Raw genomic sequence first — 18,793 nt, 5'->3', positions numbered from 1 at the left:
AGGAATCAGGGGTGGCCAGCTTACAGATGGCAATTGTGACCCATTAATCTACACATAAGGGGTACAGTGTGTTGGTAAGCTGCCGCTGCAACTCCAGGTTTGTTCATCACATATCTCCAGAAAGGTTGCCTTTTCCATTCTGAAATTCTCTTACAATTGCTGGTCATCCCAGGTCTGCAGAACAATCTTTTTCCATGTATCCATGCTGGTATCCCAAGCCCAGAAATGGTGCTGAATGCTGTGAAGCTGCTCCAGGAATCAGTCCTCTACTATCAGTTGCACAGTGTCTTCCTCTTCTTCCTCATCCACGTCCTGGTTATACCATTGCTGAAGACTCTCCTGCTGCTGGAGAGGCTGCTGCTGCTGTGACATCATGTGCCAGGGAAAGTCCCAAGTCAAATCCATCCAGCTTTGAATGCTGAAATACCGTCTAAGAAGGCTCTGCATATCTCAGTTTGCCAGCATTGTGGCACGTAGCATTGTTGGGTCCATGCTGGCCATCAGCAATTTGAAAATGGCACTAGTCTGCCCTAAAGGAAATACGGGGGAGACTGATGAATCATGGGAATTTTTAAATGTTTGACTCAACCCAGCTTCTGCTATGCATTCCACAATGCGCAGCACGAAAAATGCCCAAATACACATGGCTCAGCAGCAAAGCAAAGGCGCAGGGGACACCCTCCGAGAATGCCATACCCTCTGTTTGCAGCAAATTCCAGCCGGGTATTCACAAGGATGCACCTCGAGAGACAGCACACTGCCCTGTGAGCACTCTATTTCTGTGGCTTGCATAATGAACATCACCTGACATGCAGCAGAACTTGGCAGATTAAATCCCCCATGTCAACAAGCCCTAGGTCCCTGTTCGGAGATGCTCAGAACCCAGTTTCAGGACCTCTGCAATTCACAAAACTCTCTCTGAACCCTGTAGGCACTTGAACTCACTCAGCACCCAAGTTTTTGCATTAAAAGATCCCTAGGCACCTGTGTTGCTGCTTCTGAGCATGCACAGAGCTGCCTCCCTCCAGGTATCCTGGTGCCTATCTCCTGCCTAATTCCCAGAGTGATTAGCAAACCAGGGGAAGATGGGCCTGCTGAGGGGGCATCTACTAGCTCAGACCCCTCAGGCAAGATCATAGAAAACAGCTGAGCGGAGGAGGAGGACCTCTATCATAACTTTTAACCAAATGGTTAAGGTATTCACCTGAGAGGTGGGAGATCCAGGCCCCAGACCCCCTACTCCAATGACTCTTTAGTTATTTATCCAGAGTGCAACAGCTTCAACAGGAGAGACAGAAGGAGCCTCCTATTCAGAACATCCTATAGTCCAATGGTTAGAGCACTCATTTGAGAGGTGCAGATCCCTTCTCCCCTTCAGGTGGAGGCAGGACTTGAATGAGGGCTACCCCACATCCCAGGTGAGTACCCTAACTACTGGGCTAAAAGTTATATGGTGGGTCATCCTCCTCTCCACTGGCTTCTTGCTAATAGCACAGGTGCCTAATGCCAAGAGATTGTCTGCAGCTGAGAATTCCAAGCAGAGATAGATACCTCCCTGCAGCCAACATAGGTGCCTTTATCTGAGAATGGGTGGAGCTTAACACACACCCATAATTGGCATCTCCCACTGGCTAGCATAGGTGGCTCCTTGCCTAGCATGCAGGTTAGGGTGAATCCCATTCAAGATGCCTAACTCTCCCCATTCATTGTATAGGAGTTTAGGTAACTAACTCAGACTTTGTGAATTGCTGTGATTTTCCAGGCACCTAGAAAATACCAAGCATAGCAATGCACAACATCACAACACCTAATTTGTTTTGTGCATTCAGGGCCAAGGTGACACAGGAAGTCTGAGGGAGAACAAGGAATTGAACCTGGATCTCTTAAGTCTGGGCAATGGCTGAACCACTGGACAATACTTCCTCTCACATAGCATGCTTTGCACATAAAAAATGCTACATAATGGTAAGTACTCTGAAGAATCATAATGGATGTGTCTCAAATTCCGTATCCAAAATTAGTGGACACCTTTGACATTAATGTCTCTGTGCCTCAATTCTCCTTCTTTAAAATGGGAAGACTAATAACACCACCTCATCTCACAATTCTGAAGATAATGAATGTTTGTTAAGCACTCAGATACATTAGCAATGAGTGCCAGGGAAAGCCCATGAGAAAATGAATGATTTTGTCTTCAGAGCAGGTTTCGAATAGCAGATAAGGCTTTGGGTCACACATTCAATGATGAGGATAAAACAAAGTATTGAATAACTATTCATTCACTGAAAGAGGCAGGGGACCTGGGAAAATGGGATGTGATCACAAAAATAAACTCCATCATAATCCATATGAACAGGGGGCCTGAATTAAGGGTGCACAGGCAACAACATTAGTTCTGGCATTTCCTAACTTTTGAATTCTTGATTGTGCACCCTTAATATTTGTTTATATAGTTTTTCTGTATAAAGTATAGACAGATACAAAGGCATACATTTTGAAAGCTGGCTACCAGAAGGTTTGTGCCTAAACCCATATTAAGGCTCCTAAGCAAAAGTGGTCTGATTTTCAGAGGAACTGCACATTTGCAGCTCCCTCTGACTTCAGCTACAATTTGTATACATTACACTTTTAATGCCAAATGCATAACTAAAACATTAGAAATGGGGAGGCATCACACTGAAGGTTGTTCAAGACTCAGCAAAATGACTAAAAGGAATTAAAGTATTACTCAACTGATTATTCACTTAATTTTCTGAAATAAAAGTAGTAGATTGAAATCTAACAGTAAATGCACCCTATAGGAAGAACCTTAAATATAGTTGCCCTTCACATTCATTTAATTAACTGAGAAATTCAAAATATTAGCCATTTACTAATTTTATGTATTTGATTCTCTTCCTGTTGTAAAAAGGGCCAAAACTAAATATGAGTCAATAGTTTAACATTGTTGCAAGTTAAGCAAACATCATTCGGGGATGTATTCGCAGAAGGGTTGTAAGCAAGACACGAGGAGTAATTTTTCTGCTCTATTCCATGCTGATTAGGCCTCACCTGGAGTTTTGTGTTCAGTTCTAGGTGGCACATTTCAGGAAAGATGTGTGCAAATTGGAGAAAGTCCAGAGAAAAGCAACAAAAATGATTAAAGTTCTTGAAAATATGACCTATGAGGCAAGATTGAAAAAACTGGTTTGTTTAGTCTGGAGAAGAGAAGACTGAGAGGGGACATGATAACAGTTTTCAAGTACATAAATGACTGTTACAAGGAAGAGAGAGAAAAATTGTTCCCCTTAACCTCTGAGGATAGGACAAGAAGCAATGGGCTTAAATTTCAGCAAGGGTGATTTAGGTTGGACATTAGGAAAAACTAATTAAGCACCAGAATAAATTGGCTAGGGAAGCTGTGGAATCTCCATCATTGGAGATTTTTTAAGAGCAGGTTAGACAAACACCTCAGGGATGGTCTAGGTAATACTTAGTCCTGCCATAAGTGCAGGGGACTGGACTAGAGGAACTCTCAAAGACCCTTCCAGTCCTATGATTCTATGATTTTTAACACTTAAAGAGATTAAAATATTTATGTTATACATATTATACAGTTATACAGTTCAAAGTACTGCCTGTTCTTTTTTCTTATAATCCCTTTTAGCAAGTATGATTATAAAATATTATTCATTCTCTTATATCCACTAATCAAATAATATGTAATACTTAGGAGTTAGTGGACCCTTAGTGAACAATCCAAATAAAGTAACAGCACTATTAACCGAATACAGTGCAGTCTCATATAAATCTCCTGAACAAAAGAATGCTAGAAAACTCTATATTTGGAAAGTAAAGGCCCACTCCTGAGAGACACAGAATGCTCTCAACTTCAAAAAGAACTGATGGTGCTGAGCATCTCTCACAAGATTAGGCCTTAAATGATGCAGAAGTTCTCCACTGCTCTACCTTGGTTGATTTGGAACAGGGTTATTATGAGAATGGAGATTACACATCATTTCCCACTACAGTACTTTGAATTATTTAATCAATGTGCTTTATTCTGCAAGCCATTCTAACCAGACTTGTAAGGGCTTAAATCAAAAGATTGCCTTATTACACTAGCACTCCTTAGAGGAACAAAGCACCTGGCTATATTCTATTTGAAATGTTGTAAGGATTAGAAAAATGATATATACCAGTAAGACCTATGGCACTAATGATGGTTTCTGGTCTGATATATTATACCAATATCCTCCCAGGTTTCTTTATGATGTCAGGTTGATCATGCCACTGTTAGTAAATTTTTGAATGTCTCACTTCTTCTAAGAGGTACAGTAAGTGAAAACACTGCTATAGCTGACACCAGAGCTATGTCAGTTAAATTTTCATAGACCAAAACACAAAAAAGCCTCAGGTAACCAGGAAAAAAAGGTCCAGAATTTCTAATTTCAATGCTGCTGCTGTGTCTCTTGTCATTAGTACTAACATTATATCGGCTATTCAGTGGCTACCTGAAATATCTACATGAAGGAAACATGTTATAACAAAAAAAAAAAAAAAAAAAGCCCCCAAACTATTTTTATTTGTATTTTCACAGTATTGGTATGGTCTCTATATTGTCGTCAACAGTACAGTAACGATTCTGAATTTTTTAGTCTGAGACCCTTAGCGGTATCTATAAAATTGAGAATGTTAGCATACTTTTCCTTTGTTATTTTAAGAAAAGACTTTTGTGTAACAATTGATTACTTAAAAACATGTTAGACCATTTAAAAATGTTTTACATTCAAACTGGCGTATTAATTTAGTAGGTTAAGTAATTGTTTTCAACTGGGTAAGTACAAACTGTACTTATATCCTGTTTAAGAAGCACAGAACATACTCAGGACTTCTTCAGATAAATCTGTAACCCTGTAAGAAATCATTTGATTGGGACCCACCTCTACAAGTCCCAAGAGTCAATGTGTGACCTCTTTCCCGGCTGGCTTGATTCCTAGGCGTGGGGCAGGGGAAGTGCTGAAAAGGAGAGACAATCAATAATGTGTCCAGAACTGGTATGTGTGTTTGCGGAGAGAATTAGGGAAAGAGTGGATAGATATTTCCTGTTAAAATGGAGGAAAAGTTAATGTTATGTGCCACAACTAGGACTGTGAGGATGGGCCCTGATTCTGGTATTCTGGTTATTTCCATGGTTTCAGTCAGTCTGAAGCACTTCTTATTCAATATCACAAGGCAGTGTGATGTAGTTTTCATTCCCATCTGAGCCATTGACTTGCTCCATGACCTCAAGTAAGTCACCCAACTTCTCTAGGACACTCAGTATCCTCCTCAGTAAAATGGGAATAAGGATAATAATACATAAGAAACTCTCAAATGTCACAAGGCTGAATTCATCAATGTTTGTAAATGTTTTGAGATCCTTAGATGTAAAGCTCTTAAAGACGTTCAAGGAGCTATTGTATCAACATTCATTTAAAACAAGGGTTTCTAATATTCTATTGTCAGATGATAAATATTGTAATATACCATGGTCTTGGTGTTATGTTTTAATTTGATGATTTACAGATGTGACACTTGGAGTACTCCTGGTAAAGTAGCACTCTGAGTTTTTCAGCCATCTTAGTGTGTGATCATTAGGTCTGAGACAGAGTGAATCCATTCTCTGCCTCCAAAATATTAAAACAACAATAGTCAAAGAACATCAGAATGGAAGAACTTTTTAAAAAGTATATTAAGTGCACAAATTCATTTCAATGTATCTACTTTTCCTTGCTTTATTATAGGAAAACCAGAAAGTCAATGGTTAGCCACAAATGGCTTCCTCAAGACATGCTGACTCATTGACGCTGGAAGATGAGGCATTCAGACCTATTGACACTTATGGAATTTAACTGTAAGTAATATTATTTGGTTTTTTGTTGTGGTCACTGCATGCATAGCTTGATGCATGCATATGCTTTGTACTGCATGCATAGCTTCAGCTTTGTCTGCTGGTTTTCAATCTAGGTTCCACCCTTAGAAGCAAAATCTTATTATGGTAACATTTGGCTTGTCAGACATTAACAACCTGATCTTCAGCTGGTGTAAATCAACATAGGTGTACTAAAATCAATAGACCTATACTGATTTGCATCAGCTGAGGATGCAGACCCAGTAAATATCTTTTGAGGGAGTTAAGTGCTGGATCCCATTCCTAGTGGAGCTCATGGAGTCCTATTGATTTTAACGTGCTTTGGATCAAGCTCTTAAATCTCAATCCTATTACTCATACCCATGTAAATTTCCCATTGTCTTCCCTGGATTATGCCTAAATGAGGAGTGCAAAATTAGATCTAAATTGTTGACATTGCTTTCTTCTGAATTAACTGTTCCCCAGCAATGTGAAGTTGATTTACCAAGGTGTCACCCTTCAATGGAAATAGAAATTACTCCTGGAACCCCTTTGAGTATTAAGAGAATGGATTTCTATAGATTTGAGTGTTTCTTATTAAGAATCCTATTGGATATGGCTCATTAGTACTGAGAAATATAGAATTATTAAAAAAAAAACCACCACAGTCACTGTCATTTTAAACCCATGACTGAAAGAATTTCACCTAATGCCTAAAAATTAAAGCCCTTTCCATGGATTTCAGTGACTTTTAGACTGGATTCTATGCAAGAAAAGTTAGAGACCTCACCTTAGAAGATGTGAACCATTAAGGTCTGATTCACCACAGCCTACCTGTTCAGTCATTTACACAGATGCATTCTGATCTGGTAGCATTTTACAACCACTGTGCACATGTCTAAGGGCTATGGAGACTATGGAACATGAAAATACATTATGTAATCAGGATATGCATGATGAGTTAACACTTCTATAAACTCAAAGAAACTTCTGAAATTCACCTGGGAAGTGACAAGAAACAGATGACTCCCAATTTACTCAGGGAAACATGGTGCCATACAATATTAGATGAAACTGGAACAGATAACAATTGCTCGAAATCACAATGTTCTTAGATGCACCTTTGCAAATAGCTTTTTCAGGATACTAAATATAGATGATGCATTCCCGGCTGGTATAATGAAAGATCAGACCTTTTACTTCAAAGACTCTCAGAGGTATAAATAGGAAGAGAGAATGAGAAGAGTGGGGGCTGGGGAAGATTACAGGGAGCATGAGCATGTGCCTGCATGTGCAGAGTTGCAGGAAGAGGGGGAAGTCTTGACACACAGAGATAAATTACTGGTAGCTTGCAAAGCTGCTAAAAGGCAGCAACTTTGACAACAATGAGGAAGACTCTAGATGCCAGATCCTTTTATTTTCTTTATTAACACTGTTGTCATTGACTACTCTGGTCAGAATCTCTTCTGTTGAAGCTGTTCCACTTGTATAAATAATTACCTATTCATTGCACCAGAAAGTTAGAGAATGACTCCATTGCCTGGTATTTGGGCACTCACCTGAGAAAGGAGACACCCAGGTTCCAGTCTCTGCTCCAATAAATATTTAATTATTTATACAAAGTGGAACCACTGCAACAGGGCAACACCCGCTCAATCTCCGCCCAATAGCCTAATGTCTAGCACACATACCCGAGAAGGGGGAGACGTGTTCATGTCTCTGCTCCTATACAGAGATTTAAATTTAGGTCTCCTCACCCCAGGTAAGCAGCCTAACTACTGCATTTACAGTGGGGCACCTGCTCCCCTGTGGCTTTGTGAATAGTGCCTAAATGTAACTCCATCTACTTAAAACCATAGGTGGCAGGTATAATAGGACACGCCTCCCCAAACAGCTGCTACCAGAAGCTCCCTCTCTGCCCCGTCCATGCTCCACTTCCACTCAGCTCTCCAGTCGGCTTAGTTAATCCACCTTCATGAGACATGGTAAATATGCCATCAGAAGAAGCTCTCCGGCCGACATAGCACAGCCTAAATTGGTGCTCAGGGCAGTATGACTATGTCGCTCCAGGGTGTGGATTATTCATACCCTAAGCAATGTAGTTATATTGAGGTAATTCTATAGTGTAGATCAGGGCATAGTCTCCTTGTTAATCTACCTTTTTGGTTTCAAAGTTCCTTTGTTTTTATTAAATAAAAAAAGGGTTAAAATGCCCAAAATCAAAACAAAATGTTTCTGTTGGGGTTGAACAAAATGTTTCATTTGACATGGAGTGAATTTTTTTCCCTGTGTTTTGGAATTGCCAGCAAACCAAAAACCAGTTATTCTCACAGTTCCAATTTACAAATAAAGTACTTCTAGAAAGATTCAGGGCTAGATCCTGAGGCCCCCTATGGCCTTTTTGTGTGACTAATGAGGTACAAAGGGTCCAATTAGCTGGCCTGAAAAAGCCAGTGGGGGATTCCCTCCATAGAGCATAAGAAGGTATGTTGGAGGTGGGGCCAGAGCAGGGCAGGGTGTGGCTAAAGCATGCAGCATTCAGCAATCCTTAGAGGACAGACAGTCTCTGGTTGACCCCAGGATCTGGGAGCTGCAACCAGCTTCTTTGTTTCACCTGTGCTGAGTGCAGCAAAGGATTGATTCCATACTATTTCTAGCAGGTCCACATCTTAAATGTGCTGCTAAATCAGCATACATTTATAATTTAGCTGCATAATCCTTCCTCCTTCTCCCTTGATTTTTTTTAGCCCTTTTATTACCTTAAGTGTTCATTGTTTTCTCAATCTGATTATATTTACAGTACATATTCAAAATGTAATTAAAATAAATGATTTTAGTGGTAATTAAGTTGCAGCTTTAACAATGTGATATAGTAACTTTTAAGCTCATTTTTAAAGCTTAAAAATCACTTGACCTGCTACAGAGTGGTGTGAATGAGTGGTAAATTGTTGACTGATGTGGTTGTTTATAAACAAATCACATCTGATACATAAACAAATCACTTTTGTCATGTAAAATGGTTGTGATGGGACTGATCTATGGAGCATGTTTTTATGAGGCTGAATCACATCCTGGCTTTAGTCTTCATGACAGTTTAAGAACAAGATTTTGGCTTTGCTGTCATGAGACACACTGTGGCAGGGCAGACTGAGCATAGGGCCCACCAGGGAGAGGCCTCATGGGAGACCTGGCTGAACATGGCACTGACACGCGCCCACGGGGCACTGCGTAGGCCACTCTCAGGGTTGGCGCTGTCTTGGGGCCTTTGCCGCACACAGGGCTGGCTCCTGTACCTTGGCTGTTGACAAACCTTTGACCCTGACACAATTGCATGGCAGTGGCAAGGAGGAAAGGCCTCCTGGAGACCCACATGGCAGCGAGCGCCCCCTGGCACTCACGTGCGCTCAGCTCCATGGAACTTGGGCACCCTAGGCTGAAGTTCCAGCTCATGGTTCTGGAGACTCAAATTTTTCACAGCTGCTGGTGAAATGATGGCCTCTGTCACTCACACCTGGAATTCAAATTACAGTGGCCAGCTTTTATTTGACTGTTCTATTCTATAACAACATTTTCACAGCATTGAACAGCTCACTGGGCACAGTGATGGCGAAGGAGTGATGCAGGGAGGTACTGCTCGGTTGTGACAGTTCCACAATCCATTGGAGCCACCATGTGCCACTGTGCTGCATACAACAGCCTTGGAGAGCTTCACAGCCAGGGCTGGGGCAGAACCCCTGTCACCTGCACCAAAGCACAGGGCTCTGATGCTTCAGCTTTGAGCCTTGCCCGAATCAACAGTCTGGTTAGGTCCTTAAGAGTATAGATGGATATTCATTGCATTTACACACACACACACACACACACACACAAACCTCTAAAATACAGGGCAAACAATACATGAAAGTGAAGGAATCATAAAGCACAAGTATTAAATGTGGACTTAATTGTGTCTGTACAGCACAATTCTTTGTCAGGGGAAATGCAGGGCTGTACCCCTGCAAGGGGAAGCACTGGGGTGTGTTCTGCCTTAGAGAGAAGCAGAATGCCTCCCAGAGCTCTCTGTTGCCACACCTTTTCATACGGTGCAGCTCATTTCCTAAATGGTACCTGGCCAGCACTACTACCTGGTGCATGGGGAGGCTGAATTACAGCCTCTCCTTTCTGCTTGTTCCTGTGGGAGTGAGACTAAGGAGGCGTGAACAGAGGCTGTAACCTTTAGAAGAGGCGCAGGAAGAGGTAAAGGTTGCTTCCACACTCCCTCCCCACTCCTGGCACAGCACATCTGAATGAGGCTAATTGCAAACTGTCCCTGTCTGACAAAACTGAACTTACAGACACTTAAAATAGATTGTGACTTGATATTTATATAAAACATCAAATTAAAACTGTTTGAAATGAATGTAATGCTGAAATAACCTCCAAAACTCAAACACTTGAAGATCTTTGCTGTCTGAATCAAAGCACGAGAAGCCAAGGTCACGCTTCAGATGTAGCATACAAATTACACTCAGCATCCTATGAGGAAAAAAGCAAGTCAAATCAGAGAACATGTGTACAGGAAAACAGAACAAAATCCACCAGCAAAATATTACTGAATGCTTTAAAATTACTGAATAATATTCCACTATACTGAGACATAACTACGTCTACAGTCATAAATTTTAGATACATTTTGCTACTCAATCCATTTTTATTTCTCTACCTTATAAAAGGTGTTGAATTGGACATACATTGAGAGTGAATGGGGGTGTGAAATTTACTTTGACCAGGATAACATACTGTAGACAATCAGGCTGTCAAAATGAAGGAAACTAAAAGAAATGAGTCCAAATTCTGTCCTCGTTGTAAGTCAGCACACTAACTTTGGATTTAAGCCAACAGACTTACTTGAGATGTACGTTGGTATAAGTGAGGACAGAATTTGGCCCTTTGCATGGTACCATAACAAAGAACTGAAAGAAGTCTACACTGATTATTTGCAATGTCAATGCATCCAGCCAGCTTTTCCAAGAAATGATAAGCCAAGCAGAAAACAACCCTAAAATCTTTATCTATTGTACTTTAAGGGTACCCCTGTTAGCAGGCAATAATGCATAACATTGAGCTGCCGCTGATACCACCAAGAAGCTACAATCTCCCTACCAGCCACTGACAGACTGACAACAACTGAGCAGACATCTGTGCTGAGCAATCAATGGGGCTTTTGGCCACAGCAAAGGGCTAGTGTAGAGTTTTCACTAGCACCCATGACCTTTTGAGCATTAGGGGACTAAAGATAGGACTGAGAAATAAAGATTCCTGCATTTGAATCCTGGCCCGGATATTGCCTTCATGTGCCACTTCAATCAAGTCACTTCATCTACCTGCCCCAGTATCCCCACCTACATAATAGGATAGTAATTTTCATGTAGGTTGGAAGATTAATGATTGGAAAATGATAGTATAGGAACACCAAATTAACCTGAGAACACAGCTTCCTTGCAGCAATAATAGCTGGAGAAGCCCTGAGTTACATACACTGCCAGGGGAGAACCTCCACAAAGATGACCTTAGTCTCCTGTAGATATGAGGGGATCCAGGAAGTCTGGGGGCAGGAATGGTGGACTGGCACCAGTTCTATTTTGAGGGCAAACCCTGATGCCCCTTAGGAAAACAACTTGGGAGGAACTACATAAAGGAAACTTTGAGAATGTTTTCTCCTTCTGAGGCCCCTACTGTGGGTGTTGTCTGCAGGATGGGGCAATCCCAGTCTGCTGTGTAGACATACCTTGAGGGGTTGTCGTGGAGTGTTACTTGGGGTCAGAGGGGTGGTCAACCAGGATGCTTTTTTTCACCTGGCTGCTCCAAATATCACAGATTTCTTCTGTTCCTGTTCTGTGCAGGAATAATCTGCACAGGATGCTCCTCATGGGCTTGTGGGGTCAGAATGCAATCAGCTCAGTGGTTGCATTTAAATGAGGTGTTCTCTGTTTTGGAAGATTCTGCTACTTTAAGAGATATTCCCTAGCCTTATAAAGGGTGATATCCCTGCAACTGGTAATTGCTCTCAAAATGAAGGACACGCTTTAAGCATGAACTTGGACATAAATATTGCGAGGGTAGGGTAAGACAGGGTATCACCCCCACAATTTTCAGGGGATGACAGTTTCTTTCTCCTCCACTTTCAGCCTTGTAGATGGGAAAGAGGACAAAAGATCTGGGGGACAGAGGCAGTGACCTGTGCTGAGTCCTGTAGGGCTCAGGCTCCTCTCTCTCCACCTCCATTTCACAGAGCCACTCAAGAACTGCTCAGTGGCACAGAGAGCTCTGCCTCCACGCACAACTGGTCACTATGGAGAGCAGCAGAGAAAAGGCTGTTTCCCAAGTACAGCAGGCTGTGGGGGAGAGATTCTGGCTTTCAGAACATTGGGAGGATTAAAAATAAATCCCAAAATGCAAGGTGAAATGCTACTGTACTGAGGTGAAGGGGAGGGAAAATAGGAGACAGTGAGTGTGTGAAGAGGAGGGGGCAGAAATAAATTACAGGGAGACTGGAAGAAGTCTTGGAGAGTAGGTGGGAGACAGGGGGACATGAATGAGGAAGCCAGAGAATTTGAGGGGGAAGCAGTAGAAACTGTGAACAACTGTATAGCCAGCTTCTTGTCCCTCCCACCCACCTTTGGAGTCAAAATTCACTGTGTGTGTTCACTACCTATAGACCCTCATTAATGCTTCTTTTGCATCATTAACATATTTTTGTTTACATTAAACAAACAAGAAATCAATTGGGGTTTCCCATGTTGCTTAATGCTTTGTGAAGAACTTCCCAGATATTTTAATAAACAGTGTTTTCATATGAAAACTCCTTTATCCAATGGGACTTTTAAATGGTATATTGTTGACGGGAGTGTTGATTTGATTGTCAAAAGCAATTTTAGATTCCCAGAAGGGGCATTCAATGGGAAAATTTGTTTGGAACCCATTTCTGCCAGTCCAGTCATTGTTACTGTTAATTATTGTTAAGTAATTTATTACATGAATTATAATATTTCTCAGTTTTGGGAAGTTACAGTTTATCTTTAACTAAAAATCACAGGTTTTCCTATTTTGCTTAATAATGATCATCGTTGTTCAGAAAGCTGAAAAATTAATGTTAATAAAATTTCTATTACCTCTTGGTAACTGCCTTTGAAAATATAAAATCCATCAATTTCTTTGTGTTCTACATCATATCTATTATGAAAAAGTGAGCCAATCTATTTCTGAAATTATTGAGCCATAATTTATAGTTAATTCTAAGCAGAAATTGCCATTGATATCAAGAGAGAATAGAGATAAAATACAATATGGTTTTACAAAACGTTGATCATACCAGACCAACCTGATCCCTTTCTTTGAAAAGATAACTGATTTTTTTAGACAAAGGAAATGAAGTAAATCTAATCTACCTGGGTTTCAGTAAGGCATTTGATACAGTTCCACATGGGAAAATTATTAGTTAAATTGGAGAAGATGGGGATTAATATGATAATTGAAAGGAGGATAAGAAGCCGGTTAAAGGGCAGACTACAATAGGTCATACTGAAAGGTGAATTATCAGGCTGGAGGGAGGTTACTAGTGCAGTTCCTCAGCAACAGGTCTTGAGACCAATTTTATTTAACATTTTCATTCATTTCCTTGGCAAAAAAAGTGGACACATGCTAATAAAATTAGTGGGTGACACAAACTTGGGAGGGATTCACAGTATGGAGGAGAACCAGAATATCATACAAGAAGATCTGGAATACCTTGAAATGGGATGAAATTAAATAGTGCAAAGTGCAAGGTTACGCACTTCCAAACTAACAAGTATTTTTGCTATAAGCTGGGGACATATCAGTTGCAGGCAACAGAGGAGGAGGAAGACCTGGGTGTATTGGTTGATCACAAGATGACTGTAAGCTACCAATATGATGCGGCTGTGAAAAAAGCTAATGCAATCCTAGGATGCATCAGGTGAGGTATTTCCAGTAGAGATAGAGAAGTGTTATTACCATTGTACAAGGCGTTGGTCAGACCTCATCTGCAATACTGTGTGCAGTTCTGGTCTCCCATGTTTAAGAAAGATGAATTCAAACCGGAAGAGGTACAGAGAAAGGCTACTAGGATGATCAGAGGAATGGAAAACCTACCGTACAAGAGGAGACTCAAAGAGCTTGGCTTGTTTAGCCTGACCAGAAGAAGACTGAGGGGAGATATGATTGCTCTCTATAAATACATCAGAGGGATAGATAGCACTGAGGGAGAGGAGTTATTTAAGTTAAGTACCAATGTTGACACAAGAACAAATAGATATAAACTAGCCATCAACTAGTTTAGACTTGACATTAGACGAAGGTTTCTTACCATCAAAAGAGTGGAGTTCTGGAGTAGTAAGGGAAAAAATCTAATTTGTTTCAAGACTGAGCTTGATAAGTTTATGGATCAGATGGTATGATGAGATGGCCTACAATGGCATGTGGCCCATCTGCAACTGCTAGTAGGAAAAATCCCAATGGCTGGAGATGGGACACTAGATGGGGAAGGCTCTGAGTTACTACAGAGAATTCTTTCCCAGGTGTCTGGCTGATGGGTCTTGCTGACATGCTTGGAGTTCAACTGATAGCCATATCTGGGGTCAGAAAGGAATTTTCCCCTAGGTCAGCTTGGCAGATTTTTCGCCTTCCTCTGCAGCCTGGGGCATAGATCACTTGATGGTTTAAATGAGAATAAATGGTGGATTCTCTGTTACTTTAAGTCTTTACATCATGATTTGAGGACCTCAGTAACTCAGCCAGAGGTTATGGGTCTATTACAGGAATGAGTGGGTGAGGTTCTGTGGCCTGCGATGTGCAGGAGGTCAGACTAGATAATCATGATGGTCCCTTCTGGCCTTAAAGTCTATGAGTCTATGAGAATTCTGCCTTAAAATGGATGGCCTGATCTGGCCAATTCCTCTTTAAGATTCAAAACAGAAGGCTATGCATTTAGTATTTTTCTGGAGATATTCCAGCAAGGAATGGAGGAGCTCTGCACAGAGAACAGTTTATAAGTAATCTGAAACAAAATTAAACAACCATCCTGTAACCTGTAATTAAATTAAGCAATCATTCTGAAGCTTCAAATCTTTAAATTGTCATATATTTACATAATATGAAGTCAAATGAATGGTTTAAATACATTTTATTTTAGCAAAAACTAAGCTGATCCATAATTAAAAATAAGAAAGAAAAAAAAGAAAGTCAGAGAATTTGGCTGGAAGGCCAGACAATACACCATTTTGGAACAAATTTTGCTATCCATAAAGTCTGTTTGAGGAGTAAAATGCTATTCAGCATAATTATGAGTGGCAGAGGTGACAGAAAGAGAATGCTGGAATAAAAGAGGAGAGTGGACAAAGGGGGAGGGAGCAAACAGTTGAATGTAAAGAGGGGAAAGAGGGAGGGATGAAGTAAAGGAGGAGAGTAGAATGCATAATGGACAAGGAGAGAAGAGTTGGGCGCCTGAGGGTTTGCAGTGGTAGGAGAAGGTTGTGTGGAAGGGGGAATTGATATCCAATGGCATTACAATATCTTAGTAAAATATAAAATCCAGGTTTCAGATTTGGGTGAATTACAATGTCAAGAGTCCATGAACAGTGGGTCCTCCTGACACTGCCCTGCATGTGGAGTAGGAAAAGCCACATAGCCTAGTGTCTGGGTGTAGTATGTGGGAAAAGAGGCTGGAAAGCCCGGACCTTCCCATTGCATCTTCAGCTGTTGATGGTGCTGTTTGATACAGGAAAGGAGACATGGGGGGTCTGGGTATTAAACTAAATAATAAAATAGTATAATAAAATTAATATCTTTTTTTGAATAGAGGAGAAAACACAAGCACTACAGAAGCATTGTTAGCATAAGACACAAGAAATATTCAGCTCCTGAAATGCTCCGTGTATCAGCACTCTGCTCCACACCTCAACCCGCCTGTGGATTCCACACTCTAACATGGATCGTACCTGCTCTAGCTGATGTTCAGTAGACAGCCCTGGATATGGTGAAGGGTAGGTAGAGGAGATGCCAAAAAGATAGAGAATGGAAGAAGACATCGGGTAGGAGAGAAAAATGGAAGAAGAGACTGAGAACAATAGAAGAAACAGACACACAAAAAGGGAAAACAAATTGATCCAATCAGAAACAAGAGCTCCTGTGAGTCATGGACAAGAGAAATACCTTAATGAAATACTAAACACAAACTCTAAAATCCAGCATGACCCTTTCTCCCCTCCACACACACAACAGCAAATCGAACAAAAAAAAAATCCCCAACACAGACAGTCACCAAGCTGTGTTTAAGCCATACTGAGTAAACTGTATCATCTTCTTATTGTAACCCTTGATTTCTTCTCTCTTTTGATATATTTATGATCCTCACTTGCTGCATCGTGTCAGTTTCGGGCTGTCAGCTCTGTGACGCAGGATCCAAGAGCCAAATATTCAGTCCATGTAAATTGGCATAGCTACACTGACTTTAACATTGCTGTGCTGATTTGCACCAGCTGAGAATATAGCCCAAGTGTCTACCTGCTGTCTAGCACACTTTTGGACACTCAAAATAATAAAACATCAACAACAGTGGTCCTTACTTAACTATTTTTAAACCCATATTTATAACTGATAGGATAATGTCCCATTCAGAAACATTTCTGAAATGAACCTGACAATAGATTAATGAGTTGTCAAGAATGTTATGATTTTTTTATGAAAGATACAGTACAAAAACATGTTATACTGTACTCTCATATCAAACTAAGAAAATGCTTAGAAATGTGTTTTACATAATTTTCCTAGACAATTATAAAAAAACCTACTGTTAAAACATTTCATTATGTTCCTGGGACTTTCTGTTTCCTATAAAAAATCTTTGGAGCCAATACCCAAAGAAAACGTTAGAAAATTGGGGGTGAAAATTACAGATTCAAAATCTATTCTGGCCTTTCCGTTTCTTTTACAGTACATCTGAAAACATCTACAATTAGTTAGCCATATCAGTGAAGTAATCTTCGGGGGGGAGAAGGGGGAGAAATCTGCAATCATTCCATAAAACACTGTTATGATTTCCTGCTGATGTCATAATAGTTTTCATCATAAAAATCCACAGGAATATCACCACAAGGATTTAAGGTCTTTGCAGAATCATTTGTGGGAATATGTATATTATGCTCATATGGCATAATATGTAGTACAATTCAAACAGAATAATCAGCCTCTCTCTTTAAACTTACTAAGGGGAAAAATGAGTAAATTAATGGTGAGACAAAGTTTATCTTTTAACTAACAGACTTTTATGGAGCCATCATCTTTGTTATCTTCCTTCTGTGGTAATTTAGATGTGGAAAACATGAATAAATGGAATGTTAATTTATTATAAAACCAAATCTAGGAAGTCTGATTATAAGGTAGCACTATCATCAGAGTCAATATCACAGGGCGAGTATTCTATCAAGCTTATTTTAGGATGATTTTAGGATATGAAGTATGTGATTAAAATAAATCTTCAAATTCAATATTACGAAGATTAAAATATGACCTTTTTATGGTCACATATTTTAATGGATTTTTAGCTATAATACTAATACAAGTAAAGGTCATATAAGAATGAATGTTCCTAAAATGCTAAGATCCATAAAGTGCCTTACTCACTGTGACAGTCATATTTGAGGGATTTATGTGATTATCATTACATAAAAGTGACCTTGTCTTTAATGTACAGGTATTACTATTCCCAGTAAAGATGACCTCACTTTCAGATTTCTTATGTTATCAAGCCACAGTAATTTAAGCGACAGTCTTAATTTGATACTTACTGTAATTGTTGAGAAAGTATGAATCAGTAAATGTTACATTACTACAGAATAATGCCAACATTTAAAGCTTGCTGTAGGCATCTTTAGGTGACCTCATCCTACCATTTACCACAAAATCTGCCTAAATGTAGTTGCCTTTGTGGCAAAATCATGCATTGTAATAGAGTTTTCAGTCTCCTGTGCCATAGCAATCACAGCACAACTATTTTAAGCAGCCTTAGTAGTAAATTAATCTTTGTTACTTATACAACTGATGTCTGTAAGTAGCTACTGTCCAAGTCTCCTTCATTGGACATAAAAGAATAAGTGTACAGTTGTATATTGGAGTTGATAATGTTTTCATTTTAGAAGTAAAAGGCCAGCACAGCAGAAGTATGGCCCTAACATACTAAGTCCAACTATCTATCCAAGTGTTTATATTGAACCCATGCCATCATCAGTTATACAGGAATTTGGTCTGAGCAGATGTGAATAATCTGAACTAGAACTAAACAGTAGAACAGAAGGGTCTGAATAACACAGGCAATAGTAAATACCTTCACCCTGCTCTTAGTTGTACATCAGACATTTGCTTGTTCTTTTCTTTTAAGAGTATATTTTCATTAACATATCTCGAGAGTGCAGGGAAGCAAACATCCTCTAGCTGAATTTACTTTGGACAGTGACCTGGAGGGAACTAAGAACTGTCTGGCTGTTTGGAATCTAACATAAATTGCCTTTAGGCAAGGAACTTAAGGAACTAATTATCTTTGAGGTGCAAACTAATCAACTTAGGGTGAGAGCTGGCTCACCTTATTCACGTGAACAGACCAGCTGAGATTATCAAAATCAAAGCATGAGAAGATGCTGATGAACTGGGTGTGGATCATAATGCATTGAAGACTGGTATTGCTAGAGTAATTTTAATAAAAGACAGATTTGTGATATCTGTATCTGTCTCTAAAAATTACCTACACATTTTGAGAAAATGTTGGTCAATTTCCAATGATACAACAAAATACATAGAAAAAAAAATGTGGACCTGATTGTCTTCTCCCATGAGTTCTTCACAAGTGTTTATCTACTACCATGAGTGGAG

The 18,793-nt window shown here is 40.0% G+C and overlaps 1 protein-coding gene and 1 long non-coding RNA gene across 3 annotated transcripts in view; one reads left to right on the top strand and one right to left on the bottom strand.

The window, feature by feature from the left end:
- KCND2 (potassium voltage-gated channel subfamily D member 2) overlaps positions 1-18,793 on the bottom strand; it is a 379,691-nt gene that overhangs the window by 262,449 nt on the left and 98,449 nt on the right. The gene's annotated exons all lie outside the window — the stretch shown is intronic.
- On the top strand, positions 1,586-16,785 carry LOC137163680 (uncharacterized). The gene is made up of 4 exons (XR_010922779.1): positions 1,586-1,722; positions 1,830-1,965; positions 5,766-5,875; positions 15,729-16,785. It is a non-coding gene; the product is annotated as an uncharacterized lncRNA (long non-coding RNA).

Source organism: Emydura macquarii, unplaced genomic scaffold (assembly GCF_026122565.2).
Source record: "Emydura macquarii macquarii isolate MOO-44397 ecotype Brisbane River unplaced genomic scaffold, CSIRO-AGI_Emac_v2 contig_2636, whole genome shotgun sequence".
NCBI classification, from domain to species: domain Eukaryota; kingdom Metazoa; phylum Chordata; order Testudines; family Chelidae; genus Emydura; species Emydura macquarii.
Note: the sequence above shows the minus strand (reverse complement) of the source record. Positions and strands in the feature narration are given on the sequence as shown.